This window comes from Hylobates moloch, unplaced genomic scaffold (assembly GCF_009828535.3).
Source record: "Hylobates moloch isolate HMO894 unplaced genomic scaffold, HMol_V3 SCAFFOLD_4, whole genome shotgun sequence".
Lineage (NCBI taxonomy): Eukaryota > Metazoa > Chordata > Mammalia > Primates > Hylobatidae > Hylobates > Hylobates moloch.
This window is the reverse complement of record NW_026652279.1, coordinates 128,493,423-128,510,232: the sequence shown is the minus strand read 5'-3', so window position 1 is coordinate 128,510,232 and position 16,810 is coordinate 128,493,423. Positions and strand designations below refer to the sequence as shown.

The window sequence follows — 16,810 nt, the reverse complement described above, 5'->3', positions numbered from 1 at the left end:
TGTGAATCACTCGTCTTGCCTCTCTAGGCAGGGGAAAGAGTTCAATAAACCCATGGGAGAACTCTCAACTTGCACCCACATCATAAACGTCACTGGTGAGTCAGGCAATGGCAATTACTCAGCTCTCCATATACCCCAGGCTGATATCTGATGGTATTGTGGGAAGAGGAACCTCTGCAACCTGTTACCATCCAATTGGACCAGGACTTGCGCTTTAGTTCAATTGGCCATTCCCTTCACCCTGGCATTCCATAAGATACCCGAAAATACACATGGCCATTGAAACTGTAGAGATTCGACAAATTCTTTTGATCCCAATATATGTGTTGACTCAAAAGGAGTCGCTAGGGGGTGCCTAATGAATTTAAGGCCGGCAGCCAAATAGCTGCTGGGTTTGAGTCAGCACTCTTCTGGTGGTTAACTGTTAATAAAAATGTGGTGTCGATTAATTACATCTACTATAATCAACAGAGATTCATCAATTACACTCGGTACACCTTCAAAGGGGTGGCTTGCCAGTTAGAGGCCACCAGCTGAATAGCCTGGGAAAACAGGCTTGCACTAGACAAGATATTAGCAGAAAAGGGGGGCGTATGTGTTATGCTGGGTGAGAAATGTTATACTTTCATTCCCAACAATACTGCCCCAGATAGAAGCATCACAAAAGTGTTACAAGAATTAACAACTTTAGCCAATGAACTGGCAGAAAATGCTAGAATTGATGACCCATTTACTAATTGGCTAGAAGGTTGGTTTGGGAAATGGAAAGGCATGGTCGCTTCAATCCTTACATCTCTCATAATTGTAGTAGGGGTCTTAACAGCAGGGGGATGTTGTATTTATCACTTGTATAAGGGGACTAGCACAAAGGTTAATCGAAACAGCTATTAACAAACAAATGCCCGTGACCTACCAGCAAAGTAACTTACTGCTGTTAGACACCAAACCAGACTATGAAGAAGAAAATAGTCCTAAAATGACTTGAGGACCAAAAAACACAAAGATTAAAATGAAAACGAGACCCAAAGATTAAAAAAAAGTGGGGGAGGAATTCACAAGAAACCATTTAATGCTCCATTTTCAGAGCATGATAAATCTAAGTACTGGCAACCAGCCTGCAAACGTGACAAACTGCATGGCTCATGCACCTAGAAAGTCATGATAAGCAACAGGGTTTAGAGGAGGGGTCAGCCCATAAAAGGGAATAAAATGTCATTACTGGGAAATTGAAACTTAAATGGGGAAAGGGAACAGGATATGACCTTATAAGAGAATAATGAAACTTAGCCAAAGTCCAGGAAGATTGTATACGCATAGTACTTGAGCAATGAGAAACTGGGGGAGGGACTTGTGTGCTAGGAAATAAATTGTCTGCTGTAACTGCCCTGGGTTTTTCTACCTACCAGACACCTGATCTTGCAAGACTGCCATTAAAACTCTTGTTCCTGAACTGAGATCGTGCCGCAGCACCCCACCCTGGGTGACAGAGCAAGACTCCATCTTGGAAAAGAAAAACAAAAATAAAAAAAAAAATAAAAGTAAAATAAGTCTTGCTTCTGCTGTTCTTTGTGTCTCTGAGTTCATTCTTTGGGTTTGGATGGGTGAATGTGTTTTCACAGTGGGTACATATGTATGTAGGCATGCATATGATGCATATGTATGTATGTTTATATATCCATATGTATGTGGATAGATACAGAGAAACATAAATACATAGATACATAGATGATAGACAGAAAAGCAAAGAGATAGATATATACAAACATATAAAGATTTACTTATGATTAACATGATCTAAACCAGGGATTCCTGAGATGAATTACTGTGGCACAAAATCATGAAAAATCCTATCATTAATGTTTAACCACATATGTTTTAATAATTTCAAGAGTTCTGCCTAGATCACTACATTATGTTTTCCCATAATCCAATGATGAGGCAAATACAGGAAATAAAATGTGAAAATGTAGGCTTTACTATGATATTCTCATTCATGTCAAACACTGTTACCAACTCAAACTTTTCACTCTCTTTCAACCATAGAAAATCCGTTCTAAATTACAAAAATGGCCCCTAGTATCCCTGCTATGGGACTAAGTCTTTCAGTATCATGCTCAAAGTTTTTCAATGGACACACTAAGCTCTTTCCCGCATTGCGGAAGTCAAATCCGCCCTACTCTCCAGAAGTACATCACAGTCTCCTCTGATTTGGACAAGACACTTCCAAGCTGTGCTGTAGCTTTGACTTTCTATGTGTATCCAGTATAGTCAATGCACTTATTGTGGTGTCTATCAAGTTCCTTTCAAATATTTTCTTGTTCTTACATTATATATGTCTTCTTGAAGACCTAAATGCTTTTCCAAATTGAATTTAGGTTTTCTTACATATCACCTGTTTATTTTATTACAGAATTATAAAATTAGGAATAAAATACTTACTTTTCTGCCCTATAATTACTGCAAACGTTAAGCCCAATTTTTTTGTCTCTTGAGGTATTAAATGGTCTCTGCCCCTAATTTCATCATACTGTCACTTAATTGATTTTTTTTCTAAAACACAAGCCTAATCATATTACTCTTCTTAAAATCCTGCAATGGTTCCATTGCCAAAAAGCTAATATCCACATATTTCAGTATGATTTAAAGGCAGTCCATGTCAAGTACAAATCTTCCTGCACATTTCTTTCCAATTATTTCCTGACTACACTCTCTACATTTGTTCTTCCCTCTGAGCAGAATGCCCATTTTGTTCCTCTTATTTCTCTTTCAAGCTCTTGCTCAAGCATTACATCTACAAAATATTTCTGTGATCCTCCTAAGAAAGAGATAGTCTGCTTTTCTTTTTTCTAAAACCTCAAATTTATAACATTCACGTAGCTACCACTATGCTGTGTTCATATTTTTATTTGTCAAACTTTAATATCATTATTTGTTATTTTTAACAAACCTCTTTTATTAGATTCAAAGTCTCTTTAGTGAAAGGTTCTATTCATCTTTGTATTATCAAACAGTAAATGACTGAAACATAGTAGGCTCTCAACTAACAGCTATTTAAAAAGAGAATAAAGTGAAACACTCACACCAAAATATTAAAAATAGAAGGTGTATTAGTCAGGGTTGTCTAGAGAGATAGAACTAATAGGATATATAGATATTAGCTTGATATATATGTCAAACTCCCCTTGATATATAGATAGATAGATCGATAGATAGATAGATAGATAGATGATAGATAGATAGATGATAGATAGATAGATATGTATATATAGAGAGAGATATCCAGGATATATATATATGATACATAGATATCTGTGATATAGGATATCATAAATAGGATATATAGATATCCTAGGTATCTATATATCATATATATATCCTAGATATCTCTATCTATCTATCTATCTATCTATCTATCTATCTATCTATATCTATCTATCTAGCTCTATCAAAGGGAGTTTATTAAGTATTAAGTATTAACTCACAGGATCACAAGGTCCCACAATAGGCCATCTGCAAGCTGAGGAGTAAGGAAAGCCAGTCCGAGTTCCAAAACTGAAGAACTTGGACTCCGATGTTCAAGGGCAGGAAGCATCCAGTATGGGAGAAAAGTGTAGGCTGGGAGGTTAGGCCAGTCTATTCTTTTCAAGTTTTTCTGCCTGCTTTATATTCTAGCCACACTGGCAGCTAATTAAATGGTGTCTGCCCAGATTAAGAGTGGGTCTGCCTTTCCCCGCCCACTGACTCAAATGCTAATCTCTTTTGGCAACACTCTCACAGACACATCCAGAATCAATACTTTGCATCCTTCAATCTAATCAAGTTGACACTCAGTATTAACCATCACAGGAGGTAAATTAAAATTATGGATTCTGCAAATAAAATTTAATTTTATGGAATACTATGCAGCCATAAAAAAGATGAGTTCATGTAGTTTGCAGGGACATGGATGAAACCGGAAACCATCATTCTCAGCAAACTAACACAAGAACAGAAAACCAAACACCACATGGTCTCACTCGTAAGTGGGAGTTGAACAATGAGAACACATAGACAAAGGGAGGGGAACATCACACACCAGGGCCTGTCAAGGGATGAGGACTAGGAGAAGGATAGCAATAGGAGAAATACCTAATGTAGATGACGGATTGATGGGTGCAGCAAATCACCATGGCACGTGTGTACCTATGTAACAAACCTGCACATTCTGCACATGTATCCCAGAACTTAAAGTATAATTTTAAAAAAATTAAAAAAAATTTAATTTTACATATTTATGTAAATTTACACATGTATTCATACACTTACATAAAAACCAGAGATGGTTAAAAAGCACCGAGTTTTTCTAAGTGTGTGTCAAAGTGCAGATTCCTAGGCACCACAGATTTAAGAAATCAAAATTTCTGACCCTTGGGCCTCTGAGGTTTACAATTTTTGCTAACTCACAACTTGATTCCTATACATATTAAAGTATGAGGGTAAATTCTTATGAAATATTATAAGAAAAAGGGGATATTTTGTTTTCTGTTGATTTTAGAAAAAGTTGGTTTAGATTACAGACTGACATGTGAGGCAAAGACACATTTTTGTTTTCATGGTGAGCAGATTTCAATTACATTTTTCAGCAGCCAGAATTGCTTAGTTGTTTCAACATTAAAAATGTTCAAGTGAGATACCCTTTCCTACATTACATCCCTGTTAGCAGAATTTACTGGAGGACAAAAGTTCACATATTCATTTTTCTCAATATCATACATATAATGGATATATAAATCTATATATGTATACACACATAAACACACTTAATTTAACTGTCATAAGTTACAGTAATCAGAAGATAAGTGATGAAGCTAAAATATCTCTGAAACTTGCAGTATAGTATATGAAATATATAGTATACTTCAGCCATACTTACTGTAATGTTTACATCTAATCAATATTTTTAAATATAATTATTGTATAATTGATGTAAGGAGATAATATAGATATGCATTGTTTTCTTCACTTATTTAGCCTTCCCCTCTCAGGAACATATATAATTTGCAAAAGGGTGTGTATGTGTGTATAAACACACATACACACAAATTTCTTAAGTGCCATATGTTCTCTTTTTAAATCTTTTGTCTTCCAGATTGTATAGACTTTTACTATTGATTTGGCTTATCTAACTCATTTTCAGAAGTGAAATGAGATTTCTGATTAACTTGACTCATTCTTAAATGTATAGATTAAATGTCCCTTAATGTGTCTGCTCACATCTGGTATTCCAGATGTTTGCTATAATAATCATATGAAAGTCAACACAGCATTTCAAGGGCCATAAAAATCACTGAAGAATGGATAAAGGCAGAATTGTCTCCCTTTCTGCATATTATTTCCCAAATATTGGGCATTTTGTTCTGTAACTATTCAAATACAACTTATAAAAACACCAAAACCTAAACAGCCCTAAGCCAGCCTTAAATAAATTGGAATCCTAAATAGCATGAAATATATTTCCCATTTGAAACTTCTCCTGAGTAAAGAAATTTTACTTTCAAAATTCCTCAAAAGGGAATCTTCAAATATTTTCTTTATTTTGATTTTTTTAAAAAATCAGAACTGGGGTTTGATGAGCTGTGGTACAGTTCAAGCCAGATGACCATGACCAGGTTAGACAGCCACATAGAAGCAGAATGTACAGGAAGGTCCAGGTTGCAGGTATTAAGAGAAAGGTGGATGACAGTGCCATTTCAGGGGTGGTTGATATCAGACAATAGGTTGGGACACTGATCAATGTGGCATGATATATGTTTCTGGGTGAGTCACAGTGAGATGCTGTATTAGAGCTCTCTAAAGGGACAGAACTAATAGGATAGATATTTATATAAAAGAGAGTTGATTAAGGAGTATTGACTAACACGATCTCAAGGTGAGGTCCCACAGTAGGCTGTCTGCAAGCTAAAGAACAAGGAAGCCAGTCCGAGTTCCAAAACCTCCAAAGTCATGAAGCCGACAGTGCAGTCTTCAGTCTGTGTTCAAAGGCCCAAGAGGGCCAAAGCTGAAGAACTTGGAGTACGATGTTCAAGGGCAGGAAGCATCCAGCTCAGGAGAAAGATGTAGGCAGGAGAGTAAGCCAGTCTAGTGTTTTCACATTCTTCTGCCTACTTTTATTTTAGCTGTGCTGGCAGCTGATTAGATTATGCCACCCAGATTGAGGGTGGGTCTGCCTTTCCCAGTCCACTGACTCAAATGTTAATCTCCTTTGGCAACACCCTCACAGACACACCCAGGATCAATATTGTATCCTTCAATCCAATCAAGTTGACACTCAATATTAACCATCACATATGCTTTAGTATCTGAATGTGGTAGAAGCATTTTCAGTGCATCCTTTTATTATGGAAAACCAATCGGAGGCAAAGAGTTTTTTTTTCAACTCACCTGAATTAAAAACTGCAATTCTCAATATGAATGCTAGCAAGAACTTCTGAGTTCATGTTTCTATACTGGGAGATCCAGATGAAAGCTATGAGATAATTTTATATTTATTCTTCGTTCAATAATGGCCCTTTGCACAAAGCCAAAGTAGGGAGTACATATAAAAATGTAATTCAATTATTTTAATTTCAGTATTCTAACATACTGAAATGTTGGTCAGAAATAATAAAGATAAAACGAATAATTAATGATGAAGACTTCAATGATGGTTAGAATAAATTCAGAGAGGTAACTACCGAATGAGGAAAACACAATCTCACAAAAATATCAATTGAAATAATGTTATCTCAATATGAATTGGTATTCATTTGATGCCTCAAAATCTAACAACTTTAAAATATCTATTAAAAGATTTATGGTTTTTAAGTGGAGTAATATCCCACCATGTTCTACATATCTTTTGTTCAATTCTGAACATCTGTTTTACAAAGAACATTGGCAAACAATTTTAGATTAAAGAGAGCAACCAGTACTATTCAGTTTAACACCTATTACCATGCTGATTATTTGTCAATCAGTTTGCTAGGTGTAAGAGAGGGCTTAGAAATCATGTTACAGAAAATATTATTTGTATGAGTGATATAGCACTTGTCTGAAAAAGGGAAAAGTTTTAGATGGAATGAAGTTGGAAGGAATACTTTACATTGCATCCTTTTTGGGTGTATAAAAGAGTGAGTGCCCAGGAAATGACACCCATTAATGGACTATTTTGGGAGGCAACAATTTTCCTATTAATATACATGCTCAAGCAGAAGATTGGTGTCATGTTTTGGCACCCTGAATAAAAGATGGAGTTCCAGCTTATATTTGGTGAAAACCTCGCAATTCAAAATTGTGTTTCTTCCCAGCTGAATGTGCAGAAATAAAATCTAAGGATCGTGTCTTTTTTTTTTCCCAATATACTTCTGGATGATATTAACTAGTCTGCTTCACTTCCTTCAGCAGTAGATAATGCATTATAGCCACTTTATATCAGAAAAGAATGGGCTGTGAGATGTTGCTCCACCGATGTGCACTGTGTTTTGGGGAATGTCAACATAATATCTTTTCTTTTCCAGAAAGATGGAAAATTGTATTCCTGGTGTGAAGGATCACGAGGAATTTGAAGAAAGGGTTATTATATAAAACCTAACTTTGAAAAATGAAACATTTATTTACTATTTAAAAATGATTCACGGTTATGTGATTTCCGGTGTCCTTGGACATAATAACTATATTATAACTCTATTTTCTTTTTAAATTTATACTGTAATACAAAAATTACTTTTTAAATCTCTTCTGTGTTGAAAGGATAATTTGGGTTGATAGTTTAATAAAACATAACCTGTTTTCTTCTTATTTAGCTTGACAACAATGCAATATATGAACCCATGATCTGAGTATAATATACTTGTTTGTTTTTTTAATAATGTGAGGGTTTAATGTGTCCTAGATAAGATTCTAGTTTTTCTCATTTTAGTAGGTTTCAACTTCACAATATAATAGTACTTTGATCAATATTGAGAAAAAACTCTATTTTCAACTAGTGAACGTACCGAGTTAATTAATCACTGTTCATAACCCCAAGTAGGTGCAAGGTAATATAGCACTTCATAATAAATTTAAGATAGTTCTTGACACAAGTAGCTTAATATCTTCCCAAGAGATGGAGGCTATATCCACAAAACCATATTCACCTTAAGGTATCCTTGAAAGTGACCAAAGTAAAGGCACTTTTCACCAACCTTCATGTGATTGCAAAAGACAGGTTTTAAGAAAAATCTGGATAATCAAAATACTTTTGAATGTGAAACATCTCAACTGTACTTGAACAATGCATATTCTTTTTACACCAGTTTTCTCTGCTTAAGCCTATGTTTTATATGACAATTTGGACAACCTACAATGTCTCTGACCAAGAAAGATGTCCCAGCTAGCACTAGTAACTATTTTGTTTACAGTAGGCTGATGTCAAATTATATGGGAAGCATGAATAAAAGCTCTGTGAGGCTGCATAGTATTCCATGGTGTATATGTGCCACATTTTCTTAATCCAGTCTGTCATTGTTGGACATTTGGGTTGGTTCCAAGTCTTTGCTATTGTGAATAGTGCCGCAATAAACATTGTGGGGTGGGGTAGGGGGAGAGGGGAGGGATAGCATTTGGAGATATACCTAATGTTAAATGACGAGTTACTGGGTGCAGCACACCAACATGGCACATGTATACATATGTAACTAACCTGCACGTTGTACACATGTACCCTAAAACTTAAAGTATAATAATAAAAAAAAAAAAGCTCGGCGAGGCCTCCCCTGAAGCCAAGTAGATGCCCACCGCATGCTTATACGGCCTGTAGAACCATGAGCCCATTAAACCTCTTTTCTTTATAAATTGAAACATATGTACACACATGTATATAATATGGCTGGGAAAGAATTCCAAGCAGTTCAAACCTGAGGACATCAGTAACCAAATATAGAAGAAATGCTTAGGCAGACAGACAGTCTGGAAGCCTGTATCTCTACCCACTAGGTAACACTTAGTGTCTAATTTGTTTTTGCAAACAGAAATGATATTTTTCAAGTGGCACATTGCCTACCTGAGAGAGAACTTCTAAAGTAGTTCTTTTTTTATTCCTAAATAACTGCACACAAGTCATGGTTTTTGCATAATTGGCTGTAAAATGGACAACTATAGAATTTCAAGCTTAAAAAAATAAAAATGCTCAATCTGTTGTCAGTTCAAGTTTTTGTATATTTCATATTTAAAATCATTGTCAAAAAGTATTTTAGAAAATGAAGCTAAAATTGATTAATTTTATCCTAGAAACTATTTATTCTAAAATGGGTAAAAAACATGAGAAAAAATATAAACTGTTATGAATCAGCCAAATTTGGCTACAGAGAAGATATAGTTTTCATTAGCCACTTTTATATTCTAAATGCAACATATATTTTGGGAAATAATTTACAACCAGTAAACTTATGTCCCCAAGTCATATTGTGTATTCTCCATTGTTTGTATGAGCATGATTTATTAGTACACAAATAAACACTGAAATACACAAGCTTTCCTAGTTGACAATTACATCATTTGCCAAAACTTAGTTAAGTGAAGCAAGATGGAAAAGAAAATATAGAAGTATGTTCATGATTTAAATGTAGTAGAAAGCACATTCGACCTCTGTTAAATATCTGAGTTTCAATCAGGCAAATAAGTTAAATTTTTATGTTAGAATCTTCATCTGTAAAATATAGAACATAATATCTACCATACATAACTCACGGTGCTATGGGATGTTTAAAGGTGATTGTAAAATAAAATTGTTACAAACTATAAGAAGGCATATAATTAAGTAATAAGTAAATTAAGAGAGATTAAAAAGGTTAGTTTGCTTGAAAGCTGTGGCTTTATGGGTGTCTTAATACTATTTGAATGGTAGGTACATCTTAAAGGAGGCAGATTTCTTTTTTTCTCTTGCATTAATATATAACAATTTACATATTTATGAAGCACATGTATTTGTTACACACGTAGAATGTGTAATGATCAAGTCAGGGTGTTTGGGGTATCTTGAGTGCTTATCATTTGTATTTGTTGGAATCATTTCAAGGCCTCTATTCTAGTTACTTTGAAATATACATATTATTGTCAGTATAGTCACCTTAGTCTGCTGTTAAATATTAGAACCTATTTCTTCTACCTAACTGTATGTTTATACCTATAACAAACTGGTATCTGGCACTCTAAGCAGCCCACAGTTGTTAGTTGTGAGCAAATGATCTAAAATTGGAGACTCTTAATCTCTTGCCCAAGGCTTTAAATCTAAAACAAGTGGCTCCAAAGGGAAGGGGGAGATCTCAGTTTGTTTTCCTAGCCTCAGTGTCTGGAGGTTGTGGTGGAGATTCTGGTGCTAGAGCAGAGGCTGGGGCGAGAGGCACACCAATGATGCTGGCAAAAGATGCCATCCCTGAGGTGTGACCCTGGCTCTGGTTCCTACAGCCCTGTGTCTCCCGGTTTCTGCCCATCATCTGAGTCAGGTTCTCCATCCTTCTGTGGTTTCTGAGAACCATCTAACATCCTTCCAAAATGTATTTATTTTCTGCCTAAGAGAATCAGGGTGGTTTTTTGCTGTTGGCTGTAAAAACAAACAAAAAAACTGATTGTATTATATAAATGAATTCACCAGGAGTTTGTTTTGATATGCAACATGGCTACAGTAATATAATTGATACTCTCTTTTTAGGACTAACCATATGGCTGCTGATTTGATGAGCTCTTTTTTTGTTCCTGGAAAATCCTGCTTTCCTTCTATCACTCTGCTCTTTCAGATATGTTAACAGTATCTTCTGGTGGTATGAGATGTCTTCTGGGATGCCTTACCTGAAACAACCTTAGTCATTACACACTCCATCATTCCTTTTATAGCTCAGATCTCTATCAGAAACTAAATTATATTATGGCAATCACTGCCCTAAAAAGAGCCAGTTAGAAGGGATATGTACCAAAATAAGGGTACTTATACACTAGTAATGTATACTTTAGTGTCTACAGTTGATCTACTTTTCACTAAAAATACAGTGTTTCATATGCTTCATTTTGTGTAATGGAATTGATGGTGTATTTCTCAGGACTGATTTATTTGGCTTAGTTTATATAAATTGATTCATTTCAGAATATTTGACAGAATAGTTGGTATCAAAATAATGCTGTATACAGAACACATAAACACACTATTGAATGAAGAATGAACTGAAAGGTCACGAGTTCTCAAAGATGATGCTCACAGGAAGAGAATTAAATTGCATAAAATTCAAGTCACTACTCTGAAATACACAGTGCAATAAAAGCTGGTGAGAAAAAAATGTAAGATGAACTCAATTTCTCAGCCATTGCCATGAGTCTAGATGCACATCCTGCTGTTATGTGAACAATTACCATGCCTGGAGGGAACTGAATGAATGCTGGCACCTATTGGTAGATGGAATAAAAAACCTAAGCTCATTCTCCTATCATGATACGCTCACATGCCATATGCTACAAACTAATACATTAAATCGACATAATGAGGAAGATAATGCATTTTTACCACTGCTTGCTTACGTTGCAAAAACTGTAACACCATTACATAAATTGCCTGTAATTCATTGAATTTCTTTGTTTTTGCAAATCTTAAAAATTTAGAAGGACACAAGTCATATAGAAAATATTCCAGTGGATTTTTTTGTTAAAAGGTATAAGGTAAATTAAATTTTGACCTAAATATTATTTTCTCCATATTCTCTTGATTCTTCCAAGTTTAACATGCTGTACATTTGCCATTGAGTGCTATATAATCTATTAATCTTTTTAATTAAAATAGAATAATTCATAGAAAATATGCAAGTATGATACTGATAAGCTTATTTTTATTAGATGGATTATTCTTATAAATATGTTTTAATTGTATAACATTGACTTCTGTGTTAACTGTTTTTACTCTGTTCCCTGTATAATTGATATGTAAAATAGTTAGCAAAGTTTAGAGTTTGAGTCAAGGGACCAGTGAATGCTTGACAATTGATTGACAATTGATACATAGAATGCTTAGAAAAAAAAGTCTGCAGAACCACATATCTTTAGATATGATTTTTAAAAAGTGTAGATGATTTTTAAAAAGTGTAGATGGAGTAGAGAATGAAAAATTGTCTCCAATGAAGGGTGCACATTTAGTCTTTCTTTTCAATTACTCCCAGCAAAAACTCCGTGGATATGTCTGAAAAGAAAAATGGGCAGGTTAAGGTGAGGCAGGTCAAAGTGAGGTCGCCTGGAGTGAAAAAAGTGATATGCAAGTGATGATTGTATCCCTAGACCTCTCGTCAAATCAGCCAGTCAGTAACATGTTCTGCATTTGGCCATGCACTGTGGAATATCCAAATAAATATAGGACACAGCCTTTCTGCTCAAAGAGCTTAAAGTTCAAGTCACATGCCAACATATATAGCATTAAAATATGAACAATAATAACTTAAGAGAAAAATAGGATGTAATTCAAATGGAATGGACCAAATTACTGTAAAACTCCTGAAAAGTTTCAGGGCTTCCTGCAGAAGATTGACATTGATCTGGTTCATAAAGGATGTTAAGAATACAGATAGATAAAGAAAAGGTGTTAGAGACTACCATGGAAAGACAGGCCAGAATAAGCAAAGCTGTTACGTTAGCAATGAGTATGCCTTGTCTTTAGAAGAAAGGAGGAATATGGCCTGATGAAATGTCATGGAATAATTTGATAAATGTTTGGCTAAGAAGGAGTAGATGGCTCATGGAAAATATTGAAAAAGTGCAGATGTTTGGACTTGATCTGTTAGATAATAAGGAAATACTGAAGAAAATACAATTTCATACAGAGCTAATACATATTAATGTAATTCCCAGCTACTGCCTGGCCATTGCGCAGGATGTTATCTCGCTAAAACAATTTCCCCTGCTTTATAGTTTTGAAGGAAGAGGAAGTCTCTCGGAGTTATATTATCTAGGATTACCTACATATTATTAATGTTATGCTTTGGTAAAATATTCTAGGTGTATCAGCTAGTATCAGTATGTTATTTCTTCATTGTGAAATGCTTTCTGCTTTGCTTAAAAGTTTAATTTTAGACATTAAAAAAGAGAAAAATAAAATATGGAATTTCTGTTTACAATGATTTATAAATTGACACTTTGAAATTTTTATTTCTCTTACACCTTGCTGCCTTAAAAAAAGTATGATAGATAGATAGATGATAGATATAAAATGTGTATAAGTTAGCATAAAATAAGGAGCAAAGTTATGGCTTATTTGAAATTAAGGTTCTGGGGAGTATATAGGTAAAGACTCAATTTAAGACCAGGGTCTAAAACAGTCCACCTCTGATTTGAGATCTGGATTTGCAATATCCCTAGTGTGCCTTAGTCCATACAGGCTGCCATAAATAAAATAGGTAGCTTATAAATAGCATAAACTTATTTCTCAGAGTTTTGGGAGCTTATAAACAACATAAACTTATTTCTGAGTTTTGGAGGTTGGGAAGTTCAAGGCAAATTCAGTGTCTGATGAGGGCCTGCATTTTGGATTATAGGCAGTCTTTTTCTCACTCTAACCTTATATGGTAAGATAGGTGCCAGAACTCTCTAGGATCTCTTTTATCAGGTACTAATTCCATTCATAAGGAATCCATCCTTATGACCTAATTACTTCCCAAGGGCCCACCTCCTAATATCATCACCTTGAGGGTTAGGATTTTAACTTATGGATTTTGTGGAGGACATGAACATTCAGGCCACACTACCATCTATCATTGTAGAAAGGAGCTCCAAGCTGCTACTGTGAGAATTGACTCTGGATTGGGGGTTTCATGAGTTAGGTGAAGGCATTAAAAAATATGCAAGATGGATTATGAGAAAGAGACAGAAAGAGAATGAATCACTGTTCTTGTCCCTGCCATATACCACTCAAGATGACCTAAAAAGTTGAAATTTCAATTAGCACAAAGATTAGAGAATAAAACAGTATTTGAAATGAATTTCTTCAGATGAAATAAGAATAATGTGATAATATGCAAAAAACATAAAAATTATTTTTAATATCATAGATATAAATGAAATAACACTCAAAAATTTATTTCTGCCAAAAAATGTGCAGAAATGAGGTAATATCAGATGGCTATTAAAAATCTATTAGAAATATTTGAAAAATATTAATATTGAGAACAAAACCCAGGATAAACTCTAGAGTATTTAGCACTATGGTCCATCATGTTAATTAGACCTAATGGCAGAGGCAAATACAATATTTGCTTTGGAAAGATGCACAAGTGCCAGAAAATGAGAGTTAAAGTCCTCAAAAACAGAAGCTTCAGTGAAATGTTTAGTATTTAAATAGGCTTTGGCATGCCAGGATATAATTTTAAGCCAGTGGTTCTCAAGCTTGTATGTTCATTAGAATCATCCTCAGATAAACAGATCTAAGGTGAAGTTCAAGAATTCGTAGTTCTAAAAAATTTCCAAATAATGTAAAGTCACACCATCTGCATCAGAAATCAACTCAAAAAGCAGCTCCTTATAATATATTAAGCACTAGCTCAGGCTGAATGCCTGACTGTGTGACATCAATGAGAGGATATTATTACAAAGAAACTTAAGGTCAGACGGATACAATAATAATTCACAATGCCATGGAAATGATAAACTTACAAATAGCCCTAGAAGATTCAGAGAACATAGTAAGGTGCATGAACAAGAAGCCAAGGCTTAATTTTCATCTACTTTGTTTCACTTCTGCCTTGTCCTCAATTTTACAACTGACTTTCTGGAGGGTTCCCAAAGACTCACTGACAAAGGTGGATACAAATTCAGCTCTGATTTATGGGCAAATAAGTTGTTATTAGAGGAAAATGGACTGCTTCCAAACTACAGTCTTTTTCAAGGCTGGCCCCGTATAAAGCAGCCGGAGGAAATAATCTCCTAATGGAAAGAGCTCAATGCCGTGCACTTGGTTATTTACTTTGGAAAGATGGGGATGAGTGTAAGTGTAGATTTACACCAACTCCTAGGCAGGCATGAATGGCCTATTTGCTCCAGATATATAAAGACAAAGACAGGAAAATTAGAGTCAAACAGTTTAGCAAAGAGTCAAGTGAATAGTACTGAGATTTGTTGCAAAATACGCACATCTTTGTGTCTCATATTAATACTCACTAGAGAGCAATGTTGGAGACTCTTAACAGCAAGGCGGACAGGGTTATCTTCCTAGCAGATGTCCACCAGCCTCTCTTCTCATCAACTCCGGTTTTTCCACAATGGGTCCGAGAAGAGAGTGTACATGGTAGCATGGCTATAAACTATGTATGGGCTTAAGAAATTGTTTCCCTTCGCCACCCATAAACCTGCCAACAGAAGAGAACAACTCTGAATCCTTTATCTTGGTGCTATTCCTCAAAAAGACCTCTTGGTGTCAAGTTGAATATATTGGACCCTTTCCATCCTGGAAGGTATAGCAATTTATTCTTGCTGGAATTGGCACATACCTCAGATAGGAGTTTATCTTCTTTGCCTGCTGCAGTGCCTCTGAAGCATTACCATCTTAGGACAAAGAGAGTCCCTGATTAAATGGCATAGGGTTCTATACTTCATTACATCATAAAAGGGGATCAATTTTGTGGCAAAAGAGGTGTGACAAGGAGCTCCTAATCATAGAACTCACATCTTTTACAATATATTGCATCACAAACACCCTACTTTCCTCATAGAATGATGGAATGGATATTACAGTCACCATTAAGAAACAGCAGAGATTAATATATATGGTAAGTTTGAAGTTCTATTTTCCAGCATACACATTGAACCAATAGTTCATGTACAGTGATAGATTCTCAGCAGCTAGAATGCTCAGGTCTGGGAACCATGTTTTGGAAATAAGGTTGGTCTATCTAACCATTCATCCCAGAGACCTACTTGGAAAACAAAACGGCATGAATTGTGAAGTAGATCTTTAAGAATAAATGTGAGAAGACTCACTCTACCTGATATTAAGGCGGTATACTACCCTTAAAGGACTGAGAAGATAGCATATATATATAATATATATATTAAATGACAAATTTGGCTTATAAAGCAGTAAAGACTGAACTCTTTATGTAGTGAAGGATGATTGGTTGTTTGTATGAAAAATATGAAATTGGATTCTTTCCACACATTAAACCACAAAACTTCATTCCAGATAGAATGTAATTTAAATGTAAAAAGCAAAATGCTAAAACTCTAAAAGAAAAAAATAAGAAGATACGATCTCAGAATAAGCAATGACATCTTAAAGAAGATAAAAAGAACACAAAATGTACAGAAAAATATTTATAAATTTGATAATAATTAAACTTTGTCTAACTAGAGACATGATAAAGTGAAAAGACCAATCATAATCTAAAAGAAGATATTTACTGGGTATACATAAAGCAATAAATTATTTGATAAGAACATCTCCAATAATAATAAACCCATAACAAAATGACAACCCAATGAGAAAATTTACAACAATAAAAACGATTAACACAGAGGATATCTGAATGAGCAGTGAGCACAGAAAATCTGTTTAACGTAGCTAGTAATCACAGAGATGAAAATTAAAATACAATTAGATGCCATTCTCACTACTGAACGGGCAAGAACTTTAAAATGTTTGAAAGTGCCAAGAACCAGCAAAGACGTAGAAAAATAAAACTTGAAAATATCTCATGTTCCTGATGAAAGAGTAAAATAGCAGCATTTTGTGAGCAATTTGCAATATCTAACAAAGCTGAAGAGGCACTGTATCATTAAAATGAATCTGGCCGCC

General features: G+C 34.9%; 2 long non-coding RNA genes across 3 annotated transcripts in view; one reads left to right on the top strand and one right to left on the bottom strand.

Annotated features, from left to right (window-relative positions):
• Nucleotides 1-15,577, bottom strand: part of LOC131383178 (uncharacterized) — a 51,500-nt gene extending 35,923 nt beyond the window's left edge. The window contains exons 1-2 of the long non-coding RNA XR_009212993.1: nucleotides 15,507-15,577; nucleotides 15,178-15,365 (exon numbers count right to left, since the gene is read on the bottom strand). This is a non-coding gene — a long non-coding RNA (uncharacterized LOC131383178). The remainder of the gene's footprint in view (nucleotides 1-15,177; nucleotides 15,366-15,506) is intronic.
• Nucleotides 15,578-15,674: 97 nt separating this feature from the next.
• LOC131383404 (uncharacterized) overlaps nucleotides 15,675-16,810 on the top strand; it is a 69,281-nt gene continuing 68,145 nt past the window's right edge. For both annotated transcript variants that reach the window (XR_009213398.1, XR_009213399.1), the window contains exon 1: nucleotides 15,675-15,785. This is a non-coding gene — a long non-coding RNA (uncharacterized LOC131383404). The remainder of the gene's footprint in view (nucleotides 15,786-16,810) is intronic.